At 37.3% G+C, this 23,341-nt stretch overlaps 1 long non-coding RNA gene across 1 annotated transcript in view; it reads left to right on the top strand.

Annotated features, from left to right (window-relative positions):
• The window catches only part of LOC144576825 (uncharacterized), a 165,832-nt gene that overhangs the window by 5,632 nt on the left and 136,859 nt on the right, over positions 1-23,341 (top strand). The gene's annotated exons all lie outside the window — the stretch shown is intronic.

The following is a 23,341-nucleotide window of genomic DNA, read 5'->3' as shown; positions in this document are numbered from 1 at the left end:
CTTTCAAAAAACATTTTTAAAAAATTGCTAGGAGCTATTGTGGTACCTGGGAAATAATGCAAGATAAGAGGCAGAAGACTTAAATCAGAGTTCTGATTTTATACCTTACTGGCTGTGTAACTCTGTACAAGTCAGGTATCTTGTTAGATTCCTGTTTCTTTATGAGGCAACAAAAAGAAGACATACCTTGCATGGTTGTAAATATGAAGTGAGATAACTCAGCCTTTCCTCTCCAGGAAGCAGAACCTGAGTGCAAGCTTGTTATTGGCATTTGTGATGCTGGAAAAAGGTAGGAATTAGGGACAGGAAAATCAGGCCTAGGAGAGAGCCAATGACTTGCCAGTATACCATGGTTATAAGTACCACCTTGCCAATCACTAAGAGATTGAGAGCTGTCACATGAAATGTCAATCAGGATCATCCCTCTAAGGGAAGAAAAGGAGAAGAATTTATTCATCAGTTTCCTTCCCTCATTGATCACCCATGCAGTGTGTTATGGGGTGAATTGTTTCTTCCCCCTGCCCTTGATTTATATATTGAAATCTTAGTTTCCAGTACCTCAGAATGTGACTCTGTAGGGTAACTATATTGGATATAAGGTCTTCAAAGTAGTGATTAAGTTAACACGAAGCCCTTAGGGCAAACCTTAATCTAATCTGACTGGTGGCCTTTGCCATAAGAGGAAATTTGGACACACAGAGGGACACCATGGGGTTTGTATACAAGAGGGGAAGACCATGTGGCCGTCTGCAAGCTAAGGAGAGAAGCCTCAGAAGAAACCAAACTTGCTGACACCTTAATCTTGGACTTCTTGCCTCTAAAGCTGTGAGAAGATACAGTTCTATTAGTGAAGCCACCCAGCTTGTGGTATTTTGTTATGGCAGCCTTAGCAAACTGATAGAGGGTGTTAACTTTCCCACACTGTGGGTAGTACATGTGTAAATGGAGGGTAGATTTCATTCCTGGTCCCAAGCTGAGGTGTCAACAGAATAGGCCCAAGTGGGAAATGAGAGGTAGAATCTTGGGGTGAAGTGCTGTCATGCTGTACCTGAGCCCTCACAGATCAGGTGGTCAAGTTCATGTCTGGAATAGGACAGGTGCAACTAAGAAAACCTGAAAAGATACACAAAATGTATTAACATACAACAGTATTTTAAAATGGCACGGCTGTTAATAATAATTAAAATTATCTTTTACTACTTTATGGATTTGTGTAGGATTCCTTAGGAATGCATATGGCTCATGAACTCATAATTACATAACTCAATTTCATTTTAAATCATGTTCATGTACAACTTTCTGAGACCAGAGAGAAATTTCCACATGCTAATTTTCAGAGAGCAAGCAAAATTTAGAGTCTTATAAAAGAGAAAACAAACTATATACCTAAAAAGATAAAGCGTTAGATAAAATATGGCATTGCTTTTATTGTTTTTATATGTGTGCCTGGTTCCTTTGAAATCCATAGCACCAGGATTTGGCCTTCAAATTTCATGAACCATGGTCTATTGCAAAGAATCTTGAATTGGACACACTAGAAAGATGAGTGATTTTCTCGGTCACAGAAGGCGTGCATATGGTTATAAGTTTGGTTACATGAGACCACAAAAGCTTTCTGTTATATTTGTGGAGATGTCGGGAAATATCTCCATATTTCAGGGGTAGTTAAAGGGTTTGTGGATTGGTGAAGTGAGAAGGAGTGAGAGGAAATGTGGTTTCTGTGGGTGCAGAAATGGAGTCAGGAGTCCTGAGTGCTATGACATGAACAAGTATGGAGGGACATGCTGATGCAGAAATATCAGCAACTGAAAACTTACCAGTGATGAATTTCTCGTTTCAACAAACTCAACATCTGATAAGCTTCTTATGTACATTCTAGTCTAAGCAGAAAACAGGCTGAAGTGCCTACTCAATGATGGCACTGAGTAGGAAGTCAGACTGGTTTTAATACAAATATTATAAATACGTTGCTTGCTGAGAAGCCTGATAAATGTTGGTAAGATGAAATGTGAACACTAAAATTGCAGGCTTTGCATAAGTCGTCATTTAATAACTACCTTATTTACCTAATAGTTGAAAATGGGAAGAAAAAAAAAGAAGACAGATGTACTTGCTCACCTACTGTTCAGCTTTGTGTTCATCTCTGGCTGGATGCCATTTCCAGGTGTTTGGTGTTGAGCCAAAGACTAAAATTAGATATATGGTACAGCTCTGGGTGAGACACAGGGGTGATACAGGAAAGCTTGTTCAATTCTTGGACCCTGACACTACTATTAGTGCCTTACTTTTCAGGGCTGTCAAATGTACCCACTCATTTAAAGGAAAATGAAATAAGATAGAAATGTGATTAGAAAAAACTATTAAACCCCATTTATTAAAGCAAAGTCTCCCTCAAAGTACATTGTTTACTTAAAAATGTTAAGTACATTTTCATTTCTTGGGAAAAAAACAAACAGGATGAGTGATGCTTTTATTCTTTTCAGGGATTGGTCCAAAGCATATGCTAGCAGTATTCATAGATATATGACATTGAGAAAATAAAATTTGGAAAGCAAAAACCAGATATTCAGACATCAAAAAATATATAGGAGTTTGCCTGTAGATCAGTTCATCAGATTGTAGAATTTAATTCTGTTTTACGGCTATGAAAACTCTGTTGTGGTAGTACTACAGAGGGGACTACAGAATGCTGCCAAAATCAAAGACACAATAGAATGATGTCTAATGTAAGTTAGAATAAAGCTGGATTAATTTATCACTAACATTGAGAGGTCTGCTTGATTGCTATCCATATATTATAGGATAGTAGGGCCTTAGCAAGTACTTATCTTCTGGATAGGTGTACCTCATTGCTTTGAATGCTTGTGTCATGTCTTGAGGAAAAAACAAAGAAAGGTTGAGAAACGACATAAAAGTAACTTTAAAGAAAAGTGACAATAGTTCCAAAGAAAAGGGTCAGTGGACTAATCGTGGCTGACCATTCCTTCATTTTTGTAATCAGAGAGTGGAGAGTACAGACCTCTGTCAATCAGATAAGTGAACCCATACTGACTGGCATGTCTCCACTACTACAGAGAGCCCCCATGTCAGGGACAGACCTGACATGGATTTTGTACTAACACTCTATAAAAAAGCTGTAAGAGCTCAGCAATAGCCATCAGGTGTATTGGTCATGGGTGGAATGGTCAGAGAAGCAGTTGCCCCAGTATAGCTAACTTTTCTTGCATCAGAGATGAAGTCTGGGTACTACCCACTTACTCTTTTTAATCCCCAATGCCTAATGTCTAGGGTTGAAAGAAAGGAAAAGAGTACAGGAGGATATGCATGTTTAATATTTTGATACCTGTATCACAGTTAATGGTGGCTCTGCTTTAAGATCCTCAATATGGACTGTGCCAACTTTGGTCTCACACACATTAGAGAGGAAAATCGAAGGGCTGAGAAACCTTTTGTGGATTTTTAAAAAAATTCTTTGTGGATTTATGGCCTAAAATTATAACCAAAGTATTCTCTTTCCCTGGCTTGAGATACCTGGAAAGCAAGAATTTGCAATCATGAAAGTTTCTCAAAGAACAAGGATTTAAGGCAAGGGGAGGTGGTTCACCTTGACACAGGTAATGTTTTGTTTCAGCCGTGGGGCCTGATAATGCACTTGACCCAGTATACCCATAGAGTGAACAGAATTTCCATACCTAAATTCATCTCTCAAGCTCCATACAGTCATGTTTCTTACTTTTTGAATTACTATCTTACCCTCCTATAATCACACCTTCCTTTCTTTCCACTCACACAGCCCTCTTCTGCAGCTTTGTTGAAATAATTGATTGACTCTATTAGTTAAGCCCTTTCTTTTGGTTTTTGGCATGAGTAACATTGGATCAGTCACTATTCTATAGGTTGTCCAAAGAAGTCCAGAATCATTGTCAAACAGTATTTTGGTTATATTTTGAAATAATATATTAAATATATTTTCCTTCAACCTCTTGACACATTTTCAGATGAAATGTTTTAAAATTTAAAACAATGGATCTAAGTATTTGTTTTAAAACATATAGTAAGTAAAGTACTTTCCCGAGGTTTCTAGACTTTTTGGACACTCAGTTCTGTATTCATTGTACTTTCCCAGGGTAAAAATTAATCCCATTGCTTGATATATCAAGGGACCATACCCAGCAATATTTTGAACATATTGTTTTGAAAAGATAAGTACCAAATAATTTTAAAATAGGTTTAATCCATGTTTCTAAAGTTTTTAGATACCTTGTGATTCTTTTAGACAAACACTCAGGGTCATACTGTTTGAAGCTTCAAATAGAACTGGACCTAATGGTATTTACTGTCACTTAATCTTAGCTACTGACTGATTTATTACTGAGGCTTTGTATTTTTTATTTTTTCCATGTCACATAATCAGATTTTTTTAGGTGTGAATTTCAGAATTCTATTCCCTGAATAAATAATGAATGCTCACAAAGAATTCTAAATGTTCTGCCTTTGACTTTGTATAGTTTACTCCAGAACAATTATTACAGCACCTAACTCAGCAGGAACTGAGTTCATTAGAGATGTGAACTCTGGAAAACAAATCCACCGGGCCTCACTTAGCAAGGCTGTTGTCAGCCTTACATGCAGCTTATGCTTATAATAAATAAAGAAGTAAATAATAATAATGGTGCAGATTAAATTTATGCCCCACAAAGTTAAAAATTTTCCAGCATTACTCAAAACATATGGGTTCAGAGAAAGACTTACTATGACAAGAGAAATTAATAATAATAATAATAATCAGAAGAAGACATAATAAGGAGAACAGATAGTGTGTAGGGTTGAGAACCACTGCAAAAGTATTTTAACACCTCAGCTGAATTCATACTTGCAAGCTTCTCTCAAGTGTGATATTAAGTCTTAACCAGAGTCTGGCTAGGTCTGTAGGCCTCTAGGGCAAGTCTTGGAGCTTTAGTGACTTGTGCAGGGACAACATGTGGTTGAAAGCCATGGCAATCTCTGTCTGGGAATCGGGGTCAGACAGTTTCCTGAAGCTGGTGAGCTGCGTCTGTTTGAAATCTCCTTTCTAAATGTTCTTGGGCCTGTGATGCTTACCTTCTGAAACCTGAATCCAGGGTCTGACAAGTCCTAACATACTGTAGCTCCTGATACCTACAGAGTCTTTATTCAGTCTAGCCTATTGATTCCCTGAACTTGTTGCCTGAGGCAAAGAGGGAGCTAATTAAAAGAAAATGGAGCTTTGAAAATCTCTCAGAATCTCTCTGAGATGCTGCCACAAACCTTGGGAATTTGAATCACTGCCCTACCTAGGAGCTGACAACAAATCTTTCTCCATGCTGCTGAACTAGGAGTGAGATGCTTTTAAAATGGGAAAAGAAAAAAAAAATTACAAACCTCCCTGTTCCCATCTTATTTTCTCTCTAAGATTTTAGATGAAGTTAAAGATATTTTAGAGTCAAAAAAAAAAAAAAAAGAGATGTGAATGCATATGTTTTATGTGTGTGTATTTTGGATCACCATAGCATATATTTCTTGGGTATTTATAAATATCAGTTAAAATTTTGAAACATTCTCTCTGCACTATAAGGGTGGTTTATGCCATTGTATAAGTAGGAAAAATGAGACAGAGAGAAGTTAGGTAATTTTTCTTAAGTAATCTGAGTCAGCCAGAAAGACAGTTGGATGAGATTACAACTCAGAGTTGCTGACGCTGAAATACATGTGGAAACCACTAGACCACATCGTTATCTTTCTTTTTTGAATTGACTATAACAAAACAGCACTTCTATGCCTGTTTTTTTCTGAAGCAGTTTCTAGGTAGATAGAACAAACAAATCATAAAACTGTCACTTACCACCTGCCATAATGACCCATCCCTTCCTTTCTGAACACATCATGACCATCAGAAAGTGGGGAAAATATTTAAAGTAGCACTGAGACACTAATATTCATTGGTTACACTTATGACCATGTTCAGATTGTATCACTTTCAAAAAGCTTCAAAGACATTTTGCCAGGATGGCTCCTTTTTCCTAGGCAAGGGCCAGAAAGATTAAAATAGACCACAAGGCTATCATTAGATGAAAACAATAGACTGGGACTCACTGTCCACAAATCCTGAACCTGCTTCCCACATCAGATAATTTTCTAGTTGCCCATGGGAATTTTGAATAAAATTACAGGTGAAGAAAAATCTGAAAACAGAAAAGTTTATTCCTCAACAACCAAAGTAGGGCTTTTCTAATGACCAAGATGATTCACATTCAAGATTCAAAACTCAAAATACAGGGTACATTTCTTAGTAGCATAGAGGAGGCCAATAAAAGTTAAAAAGTATGGCTCAATCCAGGATCAGACTCTTATAGTTTCATTTTCTCCAGAAATGTAAAAGTGAGAAGCATAAGCTACTATTCCAGATATAGCAGAAAACCAGAACCACCTGGAGGAAATGGGACTTTCATGTTAAGATATACAAGTTATCTACATCTGTGTAACAAATCATCCCCACACTTGCTTTGTGAAAACAAACAAATTTATTATTTATCATGGTTCTGTGTGTTGGCAGCGTGATTCGTCTGCTGCTTAACCTTCTTGGCTTATTCAGGCAGCTGCATTCTACTAGCTGGTCAGCTGGATTGTCCACGATGGTCTCATTACCATGTCTGGCAGTTGGTATTGGCTGTCGGCTGGGTCACAACAGGTCTCCATGTCTTCTGCTTCTTCGGTAGGGCAGATTGGCTTCCTTAAGGTCAGTTTTCCAACAGGGCAATAATAGTGCTTAAAAGTTTCAAACAAAACCTCTCAATAGTGTTTTCTAAGGAGTCACTTTTAGTTAGTACATGACAAAAGAGAGTATGATGACAATTTTTTAAAAGTACAATTAACAAACCTGTCATTTTAGGTCTACAACTTCTCTCAGTGCTTCTGGGAGAGACTTATTCTGTGATAATTGAGGTTTTACTTTTCTATGCAGTTTCCATTTAAAGAATGCTCGAGGAAAAAAATGCTAAGATCTATCATTTAAGTTTTTAGAGACTTCATTGTTGAATTCCATTTCTTGCACTAATGTCATTAGAGAACTTTCAATGTGACTCTTCTGTTTGAGTGATTCAATTTATATCTGTATCAGTTTCTTTTTCTATATCTTGGATTTATACAATCTAAAACACTACTGGAAGGAATAAAAATGGTGGTGAAACAGGAATAAAATCTGATATAATGGTTTTGTCAGGGAGCAAAAAATAGAGGTTGTTTCTGCAAGAGTTCCTATATATCCATGGTTAGATTCATTATTATCTGGGAAAGAAAGTGACAGGGGTCGGGGCTGGAGTACTGGAACATGGAGAATTGGAAAAAATAGTGCTTGTTTCCAGACCAAACTTCAGGAGTTAACCTTAGTGAAGTGTTGTTTAGCTTGTCCTTATGGGGCAGACAGGCTCCTGTGAAATGAATGAGAATTTAGAACTTCGTTATGCTTTTTTATGTTTTTTAAAATTCCTTTTCTCCAGCATCTTTCCACCTATGCCCATGGAAATCTAAGTGGCAATATTATGACTCTCCATTATGCATTATCTATACCAGTGGTCCCCAACCTTTTTGATACTAAGGACTGGTTTCATTCAGTTTTTCCACAGCCAGGGCTGGGGATTGGTTTCAGGAAGAAATTATTCCACCTCAGATCATCAGGCAGTAGTTAGATTCTCATAAGGAGCGCACAACCAAGATCCTTCACGTGCACACTTCACAATAGGGTTTGCGCTCCTATGAGAATCTAATACCACTGCTGATCTGACAGGAGGCAGAACTCAGGTGATAATGTGTGTTTGCCTGCCACTCACCTCCTGCTGTGCGGCCCAGTTCCTAACAGGCCACTGAACAGTACCTGTACCACCGCCTGGGGGGTTGTGAACCCCTGATCTGGATAATGAAGCTCAGGAATGATCTCAACTGAGGAATAATATTGGCAGTAGGAAAGTTTGTGTCTGTTTATTCTACCTGTTACAGGCTAGCCAGCCTTTACTAATGTCTTCTTCAGCTGAATGACTGTTATCTAGTGGGAGGAGATAGTAAAGAAAGTGTTAAAGATAAAAGTTTTCATTCTCTTTCATTTCATTTAGTTTCCTACCTCTGGAAGGGAAAAGAAAGGTTACATTTTAAGGCATTTGATGTTGTGTAAATAAAGAGATGATGTGCAAATTGGTATGGCTATCACAATGTGGTGTAGGAGGAGTCCTGGAATCAAAATATAGTAGAATTTTTTTTAAATCTTGGCTACATTCCAGTAAGATAACCACTGCTTGATTGGATGGTTTGACTTCTAGTGGCATAATGTTTACTATTGTGAGACAGCAATTTCACTGTTGGATAGCATGAATTATCAAAAGTAATTATTATATTGAATCAAAATATGCTAACACTTTCATTCATTGGACCTGCTTTGGCCTAATGGGTTGAATAAAATGATTGTATTATAACCATCATCTGTGGAGCACCTATTGTTTTAAATGTTTTACATATAATAATTTATTCAACCATCACAACCCTGTAAAGTAGATAGCTTTATTAAACCCACTTTACAGATGTGGAAACTGAGGCATTGAAAGATTACTTTGAATTACTCAAGGTTGTGCACCTATTAAAAGGCAGGACTGGCATTTGAACCCAGCCAGTTAGATCTCAAGGCCTTTGCTATTATCAAACTGCTAACAACTGTCAACAGCAATATTTAGTAATTGATATAAGAAACTACACACATCAGCAGTTGTTACAACCAATAACCTTTTTTTTATATTCCCAAGCATCTAATTCTACAAACTCAGAAAGCTATTAGCCATAATACACTGAGAAAAGCACCAAAGTTTTTATGCTTATTTCTGTAGGTAGCCCTCAAATACTTGAGACAAATGCCCTGCATTCCTTAAAACTTTTTTCCAGGCTAAATATCACTATTCTTAATAATATTAATGCTTCATGTTCATCTTCAGCCAGAAAATACTTGTTGAGCACATAATTTTCCCCCAGACACTATGCTAGGCACTGTATAAAAATAAAACACCTACAGATTCATTTCTTGAGCAGCTTATGGGTTTGGGGGGAAATGAAATAAGTTTAAATATGTTTTTTAAATGTTAAAAATAATTATAATAGAATTATGCTCAAGGTTCTTTGCGAACAGGGAGACCTCTAAATATTACTGAGGCATTAAGGAAGGATTTCCAGAGATGGTTATACTTTAGTTGAGACTTGAAGGATTGATAGGAATAAGCTAGAAAGGAAATACTATAACAGCAGAAGAAACAAATGGGCAAAGTCTTGACAATATGATAATATGATTTGTGCAGAGAACTGCAGTTTAATTCCATGGAGTAAGGGGTACATGTAGGGAGATGGTTGGAGATGAGAAGACAACCAGGTTTTCTATTCTAAACTGATATGTAGGGAAGCCATTTTAAAAAGTTTAGTTTGCAAGTGATTTCATTCAACAAATATTTGTTGGGTTTATACTATATTTAAGCTGCTAGACATTTGGTATTTGTTGTGAGCAGGATAGAAATCATCCTTGTCTTCTTAATACTTACAGTCAATTGGAAAATAACAAGTAATAACAATAAATTTGGTGCTATGATAAGGGACATATAGAAAGCTATAAGAATACACATTTCCAGAATCTAATTTTTCCTGGGATAAGAATCCCTCTTCCTAAGGGAATGAAAGTAGTTCATTTGGAAGGTGATTGGGGAAGAGTGGGAAAAAAAGATTAAGAAAGTAGGAAACCCAATACGGAATGCATTAAAGACCCTATCATGTACTTGAACAACAGGGGATCAGTCCTACTATGGAACTCTGGAAGACTGTGTAGAGCATGTCTCAGAATTGTTATATCTGAGGAGTGGAGAAACCAGGGTATTTATCTATTGAATCCAAACTATAATTGACTGAAGGCCATTCTTAGGGATGTCAACTCCTCAACATTTCCAAGTTTGCCAGCATGTAGGTTGAGTGTAGGTCTGCTTGTAGGTTGGCAAGCTCCTATAGCAGAGCAAGCTCTCATGCGGAGTCACGGTACTTGCAGTAAAATATTTTCAGGTACAGTGTCCCATACTAAGTTGTTTTGTCAATGGATGAGTTGTTGGTCACAATCTAAAAAAACCTAATGAGATTCATAATGAGATGAGCTATTATCTCTGTTGCTCTATCTAGTTCCTAGGCCAAATTTGAAATATATCACTTGTGTTTCCTACCAATCATTCTGTATTTCCCTCACCTTGGTCAACATTTTCACTAATCTAAATTATTTTCCTGGTGAGATTACTCAGAACATCATCCTTTCATCCCTGAGGGGTCTGAACTTTTAGTTATTCCTTCACATGCAGCTGATGACCAGGTGCACTGTTCAGTTTGCCTTTGCCATCATCTTTCATGGCCACCCCTGAGTTGGGCTATAGTGCAAGAGCAGTCACCTGATTCATGGCTTGCACCAACATATAGAACAAATCTATCAGGACATAAGGAATGTGCTATGGGATCATATGTGTGACCTGAAGAACAAAGGTTGATGAGTTGGGGGTCTGGGCCACCTCTTCACATTAACTTATCTGATCTGGACCTTTTAGAACACAATCCCTGTTTCCACTGTACTTTGAATTATTAGTTTTAGGGTAAACAGGGAAGGATCTGAAGATGGCCAGTTCCTGATGGGCATTTTCAGTTTTATTGTCACTGGATATTTCATAGCCTTGCATTTAGCATATACCAGGGCCTATGCAACTAGTTTCTACTGGTAGCTTGCCAGAACTTCTCTTTTATTTATTGTCTTCTGTACATGAAATGACCTTGCTCAGAAATCTTAGATTCCATCAAACATTTTAACCTACCTTATGTATCTCTAGCAAAATGGAATCTGATGGGTCAGATGGCCAAATGGTAGATCTGCTTGTACTGCATCTCTAATCTGCTACAGAGTCCTCTCTTTCTCTAGTCTCTAATCAAATTTGGGAACTTTCATTATTACTCTATAAATATGTAAAAGCAGTAGTTCCAAGAGTAGTATATGCTGTATCTAAAATATAAGGAGGTCTATTAAGGGCTATGCTTTTTTTTTCTTATTGGCAGAAGGGGCAAGGTATGTGAACTTGTCCTGTAATTTTGAGGTTAAATCCAAGCATTCCTCCAGGCAATAAACCTCTAAAACTTTACCAATATGGCAGGATTTTGATTCATTTTGGGGTTATTTGTAACCAGTGTACATAATGGATATTAAATGGCACATATATTTGCATTTCTTGATCTCCAGGAATATCAATATGATGCAGAAGTGTGATGTTTGTGAAAATTTTAAGATTATCCAGAACTATATTCTGACAGAGAGCAGAAGAATTACCTTAGCTTGAAGCAAAACTGTAAATATGTATTGATGTCCACCCCAGGTAAAAGCAAACTGCTCTTAATTCCTCTTTTTTTTTTTGATGGAGATGGAAAAGAATGCCATCTCTAGATGAATAGCCTCATATTAAGTTCTAGAGCCCATGCTGATCTGTTCTAGTTAAGATACTTCATTTGACTAAACGTCAGCAGTTCGGTCTTTTACCTTTAGACCTTCTATGTCGATCTGGTTGTGTAGGTTAGTGCCAATGAATTAAATGGAGATAAGGTGAGTACCATCACCTCTGCATTGTTTAATCTTTGAGAGTGGTACAATTCTTTACCGTTCTATTCAGAATGTAATATTGCTTTGAATTTATAAAACCATCAGATCTCGTGAGAACTCACTCACTAATATGAGAACAACATCAGGGTAACCACCTCTATTACTCAATTGTCTCCTACTGTGTTCCTTCCAGGACACATGGGGATTATGGGAACTACAATTCAAGATAAGAATTGAGTGGGGACGCAGACAAACCATACCAGGTTACTTCCTATCAGTATCAGTTTAGATCTTGTATTCAGTGGCTTTCATAAAATTTAAGTATTTCCCTTTCCCAAGTATATAGAGACTTTGGTAAATGGCCTTAGATTACTGTGAGAAAGAATTGGGGTGATTGCTATTGTATATATTTGCTGTAACCTTCTGCAGTCTTTCTTCAAGGCAACAGCATGTCATTCATTTAAGGAGTCCTCTGTCTGAAAACTGACTCAGTCATAGAAATGGCATGAGAGATGATGATCTTCCATTGCAGTAATTGATATTAGCTTTTCCCTTACCTATCTTTTTGTTGTTGTGATCATGTTACATACTCATTGGCTATTAATATCCTCCCTAGAAACACCAATAATCTATTTGCCATCAACTCAAATATCTGTAGGTCAAACCCCATGGTTGTTGGTATGGTTTGACTCTGTGTCCCCACCCATCTTGTAGCACCCACAATTTCCATGTGTTGTCGGGGGTGGAGGGGCCTAGTGGGAGATAATTTAATCATGGTGGGTCTTTGCTGTTCTCGTGATAGTGAATATGTCTCACAACATCTGATGGCTTTAAAAATGGGAGTTTACCTGCACAAGCTCTATCTTTACCTGCCACCATCCATGTAAGATGTAACTTGCCCATCCTTGCCTTCTGCCACAATTGTGAGGCTTCCCCAGCCATGTGGAACATGGATCTCCATTAAACATCTTTCCTTTGTAAATTGCCAGTCCCGTTTATCTTTATCAGCAGCATGAAAACAGACTAATACAGTTGTCATTTTGGCCTTGTTGTTATTCACCGTAACTGTCAACATCTGACTTGCTATTACAGAATCCTGACGTAACCATGGACACTCAGTCCAGCTTCATTGCAGTATCTCCTTCCTTCGTAAACCCTGCACTATAGAGAACAGCTATCTGTGAGCTTTTCAGTGATGCTGGTGCCCCATTCTCTACTGTATTTCCTATTCACTACTGTTTTAGTGAAAAGAGTGTCTTCTGCTCTACTTCTGCCCTCAATGGGAAACACAGAAAACTGCTGGCCTTTCCATGTTATGTAGTAAATTCATCCAGCTTATACTTTGACATCCTCTTCAGTACCTTATCAAGGCTGTTATAGCAACACTACTTCCTTTACTATAGGCCATTCTTGTTTCTAAGCTTCAAACAGACATTGTGGTGCAATATTTATCCCATCTCCGGGCACTCTTATCAGGATATTAAACTAGAGGCACAGAAGAGGTCTCTATTATTCAGCTTATCCTTCCCCCAATTCCCACCATTACCCTCAATAACTATCCCCAGGCATGCTCTCTTAGTCCCTGCTTTAGCCAGATCCTCCCGTTCTTTTGGTGAATACTTGCTTTACTCCTGTGGTAGGAACAGTACTTCCCTGCTCTGATGATACTGAAATGTGACCCTAATTGCTTGTCTGGAACAGTGAGTTGAGGCAAATACAGTTCCTGAGAGATGACCATTCTCTTGCAAATCCGTTGCCTTAGGGCAGAGAAGAGTTTTTCATTGACTTCAGGCAAGAGGAGCCTGCCTTCCTATAACAAATGAAGATATTCTTGCCTTCCCAGAGGATTCTGGAGGTTAAATATTCTCAAAATTATTTACTCAGATGTCTGCATCCCACATCATAGAATCCAATTCCTTTCCTGACATTAGCATATGAGACTTCAGAGACTTTTAATTTGGCCTCCTTTGTAACTCCTTCACGCCTCCAATCAAATGTTGGGCCTGATTTAAAGCAATGTGTGCTCTCTGGCAACAAGAGATAGAGTTTTTTTAATGTTGCCATGAAGGCATTCTGGCTGTCACCCTAAGCCCCGTTGATAATTATTGATCTAAGAGTGTCATTTTCTTCCTTCAGGGGCTTTATGGCTGTTAACCATACCCAACCAATTTCACAGGCTTTAAGATCATGTGTTTCCTTCTTACTTCTACCTGATCCTAGTTCATCAAAGATGAAATATAAGAATTTTCTTAGTAATAGTGATTTTATTACCTACAGCATGCTGCAACTTATCACCAGCCCATGTGTTACCAGAAGTGGGACCTTGTTGCCATCTGACTGGTAAATAATCAATTCAAAAATCCAGTCCTGAAGTTTGCTATTTAGATCTATTTTAGCACTAATTGTCTTAAGTTTGGATCTTTCAAAGGCAGAACTTGATAAAAGCTTTGAATGAAAGTTTGAGAGGTGGGTCTGAAAAAGCTTTTGTAGGTAGGAGAAAAGAAAACAGAAGATAGTAAAGTCAACACAGGGTGCATTAAGAGAGCAAATAACAACTTAAGAAACTAGTGCCTAATCCCACGGAAGACCTCTAAAAGTCTGTGCAGAGCATTCTTCAAAATTGTTCCACTCAAAGCGTGAGGAAACTGGAAGTTTATTTACAAATTCCCCTTAATAATTTGTCAGTTGCTGCTCCTGAGTATGCTAACCCACAGGCCTGCCCTACAGGCTAGCCAGGCATACTCTTGTAACTAGAGAAGGTGATTGGGCATAGTCACAGGTGTCTACACTATGAAGATGTCAGCCTGTACAGAAATGGTGAAAACTGGCCAGATGTGGAAGAAGAGTTAGCATCTGCTATAATGCATCAAGTGTTAGTAGTAGTGTGGGGAAAGATGAGACAGAATAGGTAAACATTAATAATTACACAAAGCCAGTTATAAATTATTTTTAAAAATGGATACTTTGTAAAAATAACAAGTGTTTTATGCTCCTTTTTTTGGAATCAAGTATATTCCAACTAGGACAAAGAAAAGAGACAAACACTCTTAAAATAACAAAAGGTAATGAAAGTTCACAGCATTGTGAAAATTCTGATGATCTTGCAGGTACCATTCAAAGAGAACTGGCCAGTGTGAGACTGCCTTTCCCTGTATCTCTTCTCCATTTCCATCTAGAAAAAAAGTTAACAGAACTGACTGACAACTAACATGAGAAGAGATATGACCCTGAAAACGAGGAAAAAGGGATTAAAAAATATTTGTTAAGGGAAAAGGGGACACAAAGTTCAAAAGCTAAACATTCCTGAGGCTGGCTGTTATGATGGTGGAGAGGTTAGTAGATGGAATAAAATGGCTGCTCTTGAATTTCCATACCTCCCTTGCAGACCTTCTCATGCTTTTGTGTAACTACAACTTTAGCCTGAAGTAAAATAATGTTTTATGAAGGCTTCTAGATCCTTTTGTGTGCTTGCCCAGAAAATTAAGAGCTTTGGGGATCATGAAGTCTGCTCCTGCTTCCCACCCCCATTTTATTTCATATCAGGGAAGCAGTGATGAGGTTACCAAGGGTTTCTAACAGAAGACGTGAACAGATTTGCGTTTCTGGAAAATGACTCCTTGCTACCATGCCTTGTGAAACTATGTTTAAAAAGGAAAGAAAGAATGGCAAAAGGGAAACTAATCAGAAGGCTGCTCTAGATCAGGCAAGGAAGTATAATGGTTTGATTTAGGATGGTGGCATGAGGTTGAAAGGAAGGGTGGAGCTCTGAGGTATATTTAGGAGGTGGTGACTCAGTGATTTAATTTGGAGCAAATAAGAGGAAATAATGGCTCCTTTGACAGCTGGGTATATACTAGTGCTATTTCATGAGATATGTAATTTGAAGAAGAAAAGGAGAATTGAATGTAGATGTATATAATGAATTTAGTTTTGAGTTCAAAGTGTTTAGGACACATTCAAATAGAGGTTTCTAATAGGAATTAGATGTGGAGCTCAAGATATGAGTTTGGCTGGAGATAGAGTTTTGGTAGGAATTATAAGATAGAAAGTACTTGGTATCATGTAAGAGCAAAAGATAGTTTGGAAGTAAAATGTAGTGAGAAGAGTAGGATAGTTAACTTGGAGGTTACTAGGGATTAGGTCAAGCAATGAGTAGCCAAGATTTGAATGTTTTGTCTATGAAACACTACAACAAATAAATATTATTTGGTAAAGAATTTAGAATTTCCAAAGTATTTGTGGAAAGAGATATTCAGAGATCATAGCTGAAGGCTAAGAAGGGATTTAAATGTGGTCATTTGGATGAAGAAAAAAGGGGCTGAGGTAAGAATCCATACTCTGGTGGTAGCTGGGTGGGCTAAGAACTAACTACAGTAACAACTGGTGGGTGGCAAGGTGTTTTCCTTAATCTAAAGGTGGCAGCTCAGTGGAAATTCTGTGTTGTTAACTGCAAGAGGATTGGTGACCATCTCTGAGTGGAGTAATGGGCCTGGCACTGTGGCCTGGGTCAGTATGAGGGTTGAGAAGTATAGGAATATTGTATACATGAGGATAGGACCCTACCTGTCTTATGATGAGATTTGCATTTTATAAAGATTAGTCTGAAAGATGCAGATGATAGATTCTGGAGGTGCAGCCTGGCTCCACTGGGATAATTTAAAAGGCTACTGCAAATGTACAACAGAAAAATAATGGGTCCTTGAACTAAAGCAGCAGCAGAGGGAGTGGAGAGGAATCTGCACACATTAGTGATATTCATACAAAGGAGTCTGTAGGACAAGGTGGCTGATAAGATGCAGAGGATGAAGGAGAGTGATGGCAAGGGAGGGGTATAGGATAGCTTCCTATTTCTGACCAAGTAGAGGGTGGTGTCAACATCTGGGGTAAGTCATGAAACAATAGGAGCAAATTTTGGAAGGTAGGGGAGTAGAATAAAGATTCTTTTTTAAAATTGTTGATTTTGAGTTGCCTCTAGGAAATCCTGCCAGCAATGCCAAGTAGTCATTTGGCTCTAGGGATCTATGATTATAGCTAGAGACTTGGGTTTGAGTTAATGGATGCATGAATCATTAGAATATAGATGTCTACTAAACAATGTGTATGGGGAGAACACGGGGAAAGACTAAATATATGAGAAGAGGAGTGGTTGAAGATGGAGCACTGGGTCACATCAGCATTATGGGGACACATAGACGAGGCAATGAAAACTAGAAAGATCAGAGCAAAAGGTAAAAGGAAAATCAAGAGAGTAATGTTAAAGATGAAATGAGTTTCAAGAAGGGAAGGGTTGTGTAGATTCTCAAATACTGCAAAAAAAAAAAAAAAAAAAAAACAAACAGAAAAACGCAGGGACAGGAAATTGCTCATTAGATTTGATAACATGAAGGCCAGTCATGACCTGAAGCAGAACAAATTTTGAGAACTGCAACACAATTAAAAATACATGGATTGAAAAGTGATTGGAGGACCATATTATGCTCAGAAATCAATTCCAGATGGATTAAGGGATTAAATGTGAAATCTTTAAAACTTTTAGAAAAAAAATTAGGAGACTACCTCATGTCTTCTGGGTAATGAAGTACTCCTTTAAAAAAGAAACAAAAAGTGTTAACACAGAAAAAAGGATTAAATTTAACTACATTGGACTGAAGAGCTTCTGTTCATCAAAAGGTACATAAATAAAGTTAAAAGTTTCCAAGTAACTGAGACAAATTTGCAACACATTTAACTAACAAAGGATTAGTTTCATAAACACACACACACACACACACACACACACAGCACACACATACTTTTTAAAAACCCTTATAAATCAATAAGAAAAACAAGTTTAACAAAATAGAAAAATAAACAACATGAATGCATCAAAAAGCAAATGAGAAATAAGTGAGGAAGAAAAGGTGCTAAATCTCTTTAATAATCAGGAAAATGTAGATTAAAACCATAATTGCATATAATTTTATAGCCACTAGATTGCCAAAAATCAAGAAATGGGACTATATCCAGTGTTAAGAAAGACAAGGAACTATGTTAAAGTTTATATACTGCTGGTGGTATTATAAACTTGTACAATAACTTCAGAAGACAGTTTGACATTTTTCTGAAATATTGGGCATTTGCATTTTTTAATTTTTACTTTTATTTTTTTTGAGATGGCAGCTTGCTCTGTCACCCAAGCTGGGGTGCAATGGGACGATTTCTGCTCACTGCAAACCTCCGCCTCCCATGTTCAAGCAGTTCTCCTGCCTCTGCCTCCTGAGTAGCTGGGATTATAGGCGGCCACCACCACCCCTGGCTGATTTTTGTATTTTTAGTAGAGACGGGGTTTCACCATGTTGGTCAGCCTGGTTTCAAACTCCAGAATTCAAATGATCCACCCACCTTGCCCTCCCAAAGGGCTGGGATTACAGGCGTGAGCCAACTGCACTGGGCCTGCATTTCTTATAATGAAATAATTGCAGTTTTCAATGTATACTCTAGTTTGTAGTATTTCCAAACTGATAATAACCTTTTATATGTACCTAATGTTATAATACATTTTTCAGTGAATAGGAGGATTGTCAACCAATGTAGACTATGCCTTTTAAATGCTTAAGTATGAAGGGAAAGAAATAGATAACTTGTGGGTTTCTAGTTGTGTTTCTCTGGTCTTTCTTGGACATGTTTCTTTTCAACCATGACCCCAGAATTGGTACCTGACTCTCTTGCTCCCAGTTTGTTTTCACTCTTGCACAGTGTTCACTGTCAATGCAGTCAGTAATTACCTTAACTTTCTGAGCAGCACCTTCCCATTTGTCTCGTATTGAATTTGCAGTCAGTTTTTGGTCCAGCCTGAGAATCTAATCAGCATTATAAAGTGTAGTTGTTATAGATAAAAGGACTTCTGGACTTTCATAGCAACTGATAATTGTAATAATAGAATACTGAGTAGTGAGACCCAATTTACTGATTTCTAGAGTTTTCTTACATTCCTGAAAAATATCGCAGTTTATTTAAGGTCTATGGAATTAGAGAAATAATCCTGGATAAGAATGATCCTGTTATTTATAGAACTTTATGTGCAGCATACCAAGTGTTTCTCAGATGTTACAACTGTCTGGAAGAGACTCCGCAAAGAGTATTGCCAATATTATTTTTTATTTCTAGTAAATAAAATTTCAGCATAAGCTGAATCAACATCCCATTAAAAACACTTTCAGAATTGGGTCTGAGTCATCTTGTTTTTTCTTCTCTAATTCATTTGTTTTCTAGACTGGGTGATAGAGTGGTTTCTTGATTGAGTGATTTCCAAACTTGACTCAAACCAACTATCACATGCTAAGCCTGTAGCTTGATTCCATCAAGTACAGTGAGCAAAGTGAGCACAGCTCCAGAGATAGGAAACCTTCAAAGCTCGTCATCATCAAAAGGCTCAGGTTGAATCTACAGCCGTCCATGGCACTATGCTGTGTTAGAGTGTGCAGTTTCAGAAAGGCTGCTGATTCTTCAGAATAGGTAATGAGTAAATATCCTAAGGAAAAATAACTTAAAGAACATGAACACGTTACAGAATATGCAGTCTGAAGTTTCCACCATTTGTGTTCACTGAAATTTTTATTATTTTCCTTTCATGTATGCTGCATATTTCAATGCATAAAAGGCTTTTGTGTATACTTTGACTTTAGAATCAATCTGTGAGATAAGCAAAGAGCTAAATTATCACTCCCATTTTAAAGATAAAAATATTAAGATTTAGAGATAGTAAATGACTTGCACAAAATTACAGACATAATGAGTAATAGAGAAGGGGCTTGATCCCAGCTACATCTTTTGATTCCAAGTTTGATGTTTTCTCAATTGTAAGACATTACAGAGTTGTCAACCAGATATGGTAAAATGCAGTAAGATGATCATGTTCTTAAATTTTAACTATGTTTTCCTTTCTTTCTCCAGTTTACTTAGCTGGTCATTAATTCCAAATGATGGTTATCATAAATTTTATAACAAAATTTAGCTTTTCAAAATAACTCATAAGATCATTTATATATTTTGCTCTGAGCTATTTTTTGAATTGCAGGTTAAGTTGATATGCTCAATGGCAGGTGTATTACAAAATTTCATTTCTACAATCTCTTATAGTCCTAAAATTCTATTATATGATTTTTAAAATTTGACTGTATATTTTTCACTGGCAGCATTAATACAAATAAAGAACATTTGTTATATGACTAAGCTGTATTGTATTTGTTAAATGTTGTACAGACATTATGTAGCTTAATACAACAACAATTTGTGGATAGGTACTATTGTTGCCTTTTACAAATACTAACACAGAATTTAGGATCTGGGTAATCTGTCTTAGTTTACCAAACTAATAAATGTGCTAAGGTTTGAACAATCTGTTTTATTTGCAATTTTTACTCATACCTCATGTTCTACTGCAGAACTTTGAAATTCATAAAAGAAAAGTCTGAAGTCTGGGAAAATGTATCAGTTAAGACTAGATGCAACACTTGGTGATGCATATGTAAATCTTGGGTTAAGACTTCTGACCTCATGGGGGAAAATTCAGACTTTTTGAGTTGTATTTTTCTTTAAATGGAGATCAAATATGAACTTCATAAGTGGTTATAAAAATTAAGCCAAATAATGGATGCAAAACATTTGATATCTAGTATGACCTCAATAGAGTCAGTTTTTCTTAGCCTTTCCTTCTACAATATGTCACTTAGAATCTTTCTTATTTAAAGAAACAGAAAACCCAATAAAGCATATCTGAGAAAAAAACTTACATAACAAGAAAACCAAAGGTAGGAAATTCTGGGTACCACCAACTCAGAAGTTCAACAGTATTACTTGCACCCAAGTTCTCTCCTTTTCGCTCAGCAGTTCTGTCTTTCATGGTTGCTGGATGAGTCCATTTGCCAGGTATTCCATGTAGACACAGCCATATCAAGGAGAAAAAGTAGAAATCTTTCTTCCAGGTCTTCAGACTGCCATCAGATAAGAATTTTGACACATCCTCTTCCAGAACAAATAATTGTCCAGAAGAATAGAATTTACATAACTAGCTTTGACTAAGTAAATTCCTAGAGTGGGAAGGGGCTGACCACCCCTTAAAGTATATGGTCACTGGAGACCTGAACAGAATTGGGGTTATATTAACCAGGAAGAAGAGAGTAGAAAATGGCTGGGAGGTAGGCAGTTATAAATGTATAATAACCACACCTAAGAAGAAAGTGAAGTGTGAGGCAAAAACCTCTTTTCTACAGAGATCAACAAGAATTCTCAGAAATGAATCAAAGTGGGAACTTGAAATAGGAGAATAGTTGGAGTGAATTAAGATTTAAGTCAAGGTCTTGGCCACAGGGATAGAGCCAGAACCCAACTAGGACTTGTAACAAAGTCAACAAGTAGCAGAAAGTAATGAGGGTGACTTGAGGCTCCAACACTAGCCTAGAGATTGTGGCATTTTCTTTGGACAAAGAACTAGTTGAAGGATCCAGGGTGATAATATATAGATAGGATCCAAAATGGACCCAGTACTCAGCTCTCTCAACTATGCCTTCAATCTGTTTCTTCTATTGGTTTCTTCCTTTTAAACAATAAATATGCTGCTTTCTCCATCCCTTAAAAAAATCTTTCTTTACCTTATTTCAGTAGATTTCTTCTCCTTGACTGCCCCTATCAATTTCCTGTCTACCACACCCCCATTTCTACTTAGAATCCAGATTTTCACTATTCATACTGCCTCACAATGTACTTTATCTACCTTCACAACTCTATTATAGTTGCTCTGTGAAATAGTTAATGTCATCCTAATTGCCAATACCAATGGTCACTTTCAGGCCTTTTTCATGTTCAGTTTCTTTATTGAGCAAGTTCTCTCAAGATTACTTAGTATACTTTTTTAGGGAAAAATCCATAACCCTTTGGCTTCCATGACAAGGCTCTCTATGGCTCCCTCTAAGCTTTTTAGACCAACCTTTCTCTGCATTTGTAAGCTCTTCTTCCTTAGCTCCCCTGTAATGTTTCTGAAGTTTCTGATCCTAAATCCACTTAAAAATTGTTTTTTTACTTCATGTGATAGAAAAACCATCTGTTAAAGTTAATAAAGCAAGATAAGGGGATAGCACTAATTGCTGAAGGAAGAAATCTATCCTTCCCCCACCCCCACCTTTTTTTTTTTTTCGCCAAGGTAGGAATGACTGTCCTGTGTCAGCTCAACATCTATCATTTTATATTGAGTGCCAGTTTAAATCAATTGAAACTCATCAAACTCCTGTGGTAGTGTGGTGATGCAACATGCAGGAGTAGCATGCCAGAAGGCTCCTCTTTGTTACAAAAAAAAGAGGAAAAACAAGCAATGATTGTTGGCTGTCAACCTGACATATTCTGGCACCAAACCAAACCAACCCTGGGGCCTTTAGATGATTTCAAGGCTGTGAAAATTGTCTTAATTATCATATACTGTGCTTCCATAGATATGTTTTTAAGAGGATCTCGTAGCCTAATCTACAGTCTCATAATTAGCTCCTGTATGGTTATATAGTACAGAAAGAGTCAACATTAGGGCAGAGTGACAGAATAAGGTAATTAAACATACTCAGAAACAACAATGCTAGCAAAAATGAGGGAAAAATATCTGCATTCTTCACTCTGACTGTGGGGCAATACTCGAGTCAATTATTTCTTTCCCTTTACCACCCTGTCTACTCATTCCTGACCCCACCACTAGGTGATAAAATAGGCATTTAATGTGGTAGATAACAGCATTTAATGTTTTGCTGTGTGAAAAATTACTAAGAAAAATTTAACTAGGTAAAGTTGTTGGTTATAGAGAAAACTATTACCATTCAGTTCATATTGGATTATGGATGATTTTTAAGTGAGCAGATGTTTATATACAAAAATTCTCACATGCTTTGGGGAAGAAACTATAATCAGGAAAATAAGGCAAGTACTCTCTCTATATTACATAGCATACTTGCCATATGTGTGTGTGTGTGTGTGTGTGTGTGTGTGTGTATAATTATTATTATTTTTTGAGACAAAGTTTTTTTCTTGCTTCCCAGGCTGAAGTACAATGGCATGATCTCAGCTCACTGCAACCTCTGCCTCCTAAGTGCAAGCAATTCTCCTGCCTCAGCTTCCCAAGTAGCTGGGATTACAGGCACCCACCACCACACCCAGCTAATTTTTTTGTATTTTTAGTAGAGACTGGGTTTCACCATGTTGGCCAGGCTGGTCTTGAACTCCTGACCTCAGGTGATCCACCCACCTCAGCCTCCCAAAGTGCTGGCATTACAGGCATGAACCATCATACCTAGCCAAGGCAAATACATTATATATTTAAGGATATAATGGTTATGAAAGTTAATGATGAGTGTTAAGTTGGTAGCTCTCTACTTGTTATAACTATTGACAAAAATGTCCTTATAATGTGGACTTACTTTGCAAAGCAGTCAAGGCTACCTTCACCAAGAATATTTAAACTAGAATATGAGATACCCTGTTCTTGCTCTAGGATCATTCACATATTCAATTTATTTCTGTTTGGGTTTTTGTTTATACCATACAAAAATGACTTTTAAAATTTTTATTTTATTTTATTTTTCTTGCTCTACATCCTATCCAGCTCTCCATCCTGCCCACACTATGTATTTCACTCTGGATCTCTGACCACCTCTAGCCTGTTTCAACCTGCCT

The sequence above is a fragment of the Callithrix jacchus genome, chromosome 6, assembly GCF_049354715.1.
Source record: "Callithrix jacchus isolate 240 chromosome 6, calJac240_pri, whole genome shotgun sequence".
Taxonomy (NCBI): domain Eukaryota; kingdom Metazoa; phylum Chordata; class Mammalia; order Primates; family Cebidae; genus Callithrix; species Callithrix jacchus.
Note: the sequence above shows the minus strand (reverse complement) of the source record. Positions and strands in the feature narration are given on the sequence as shown.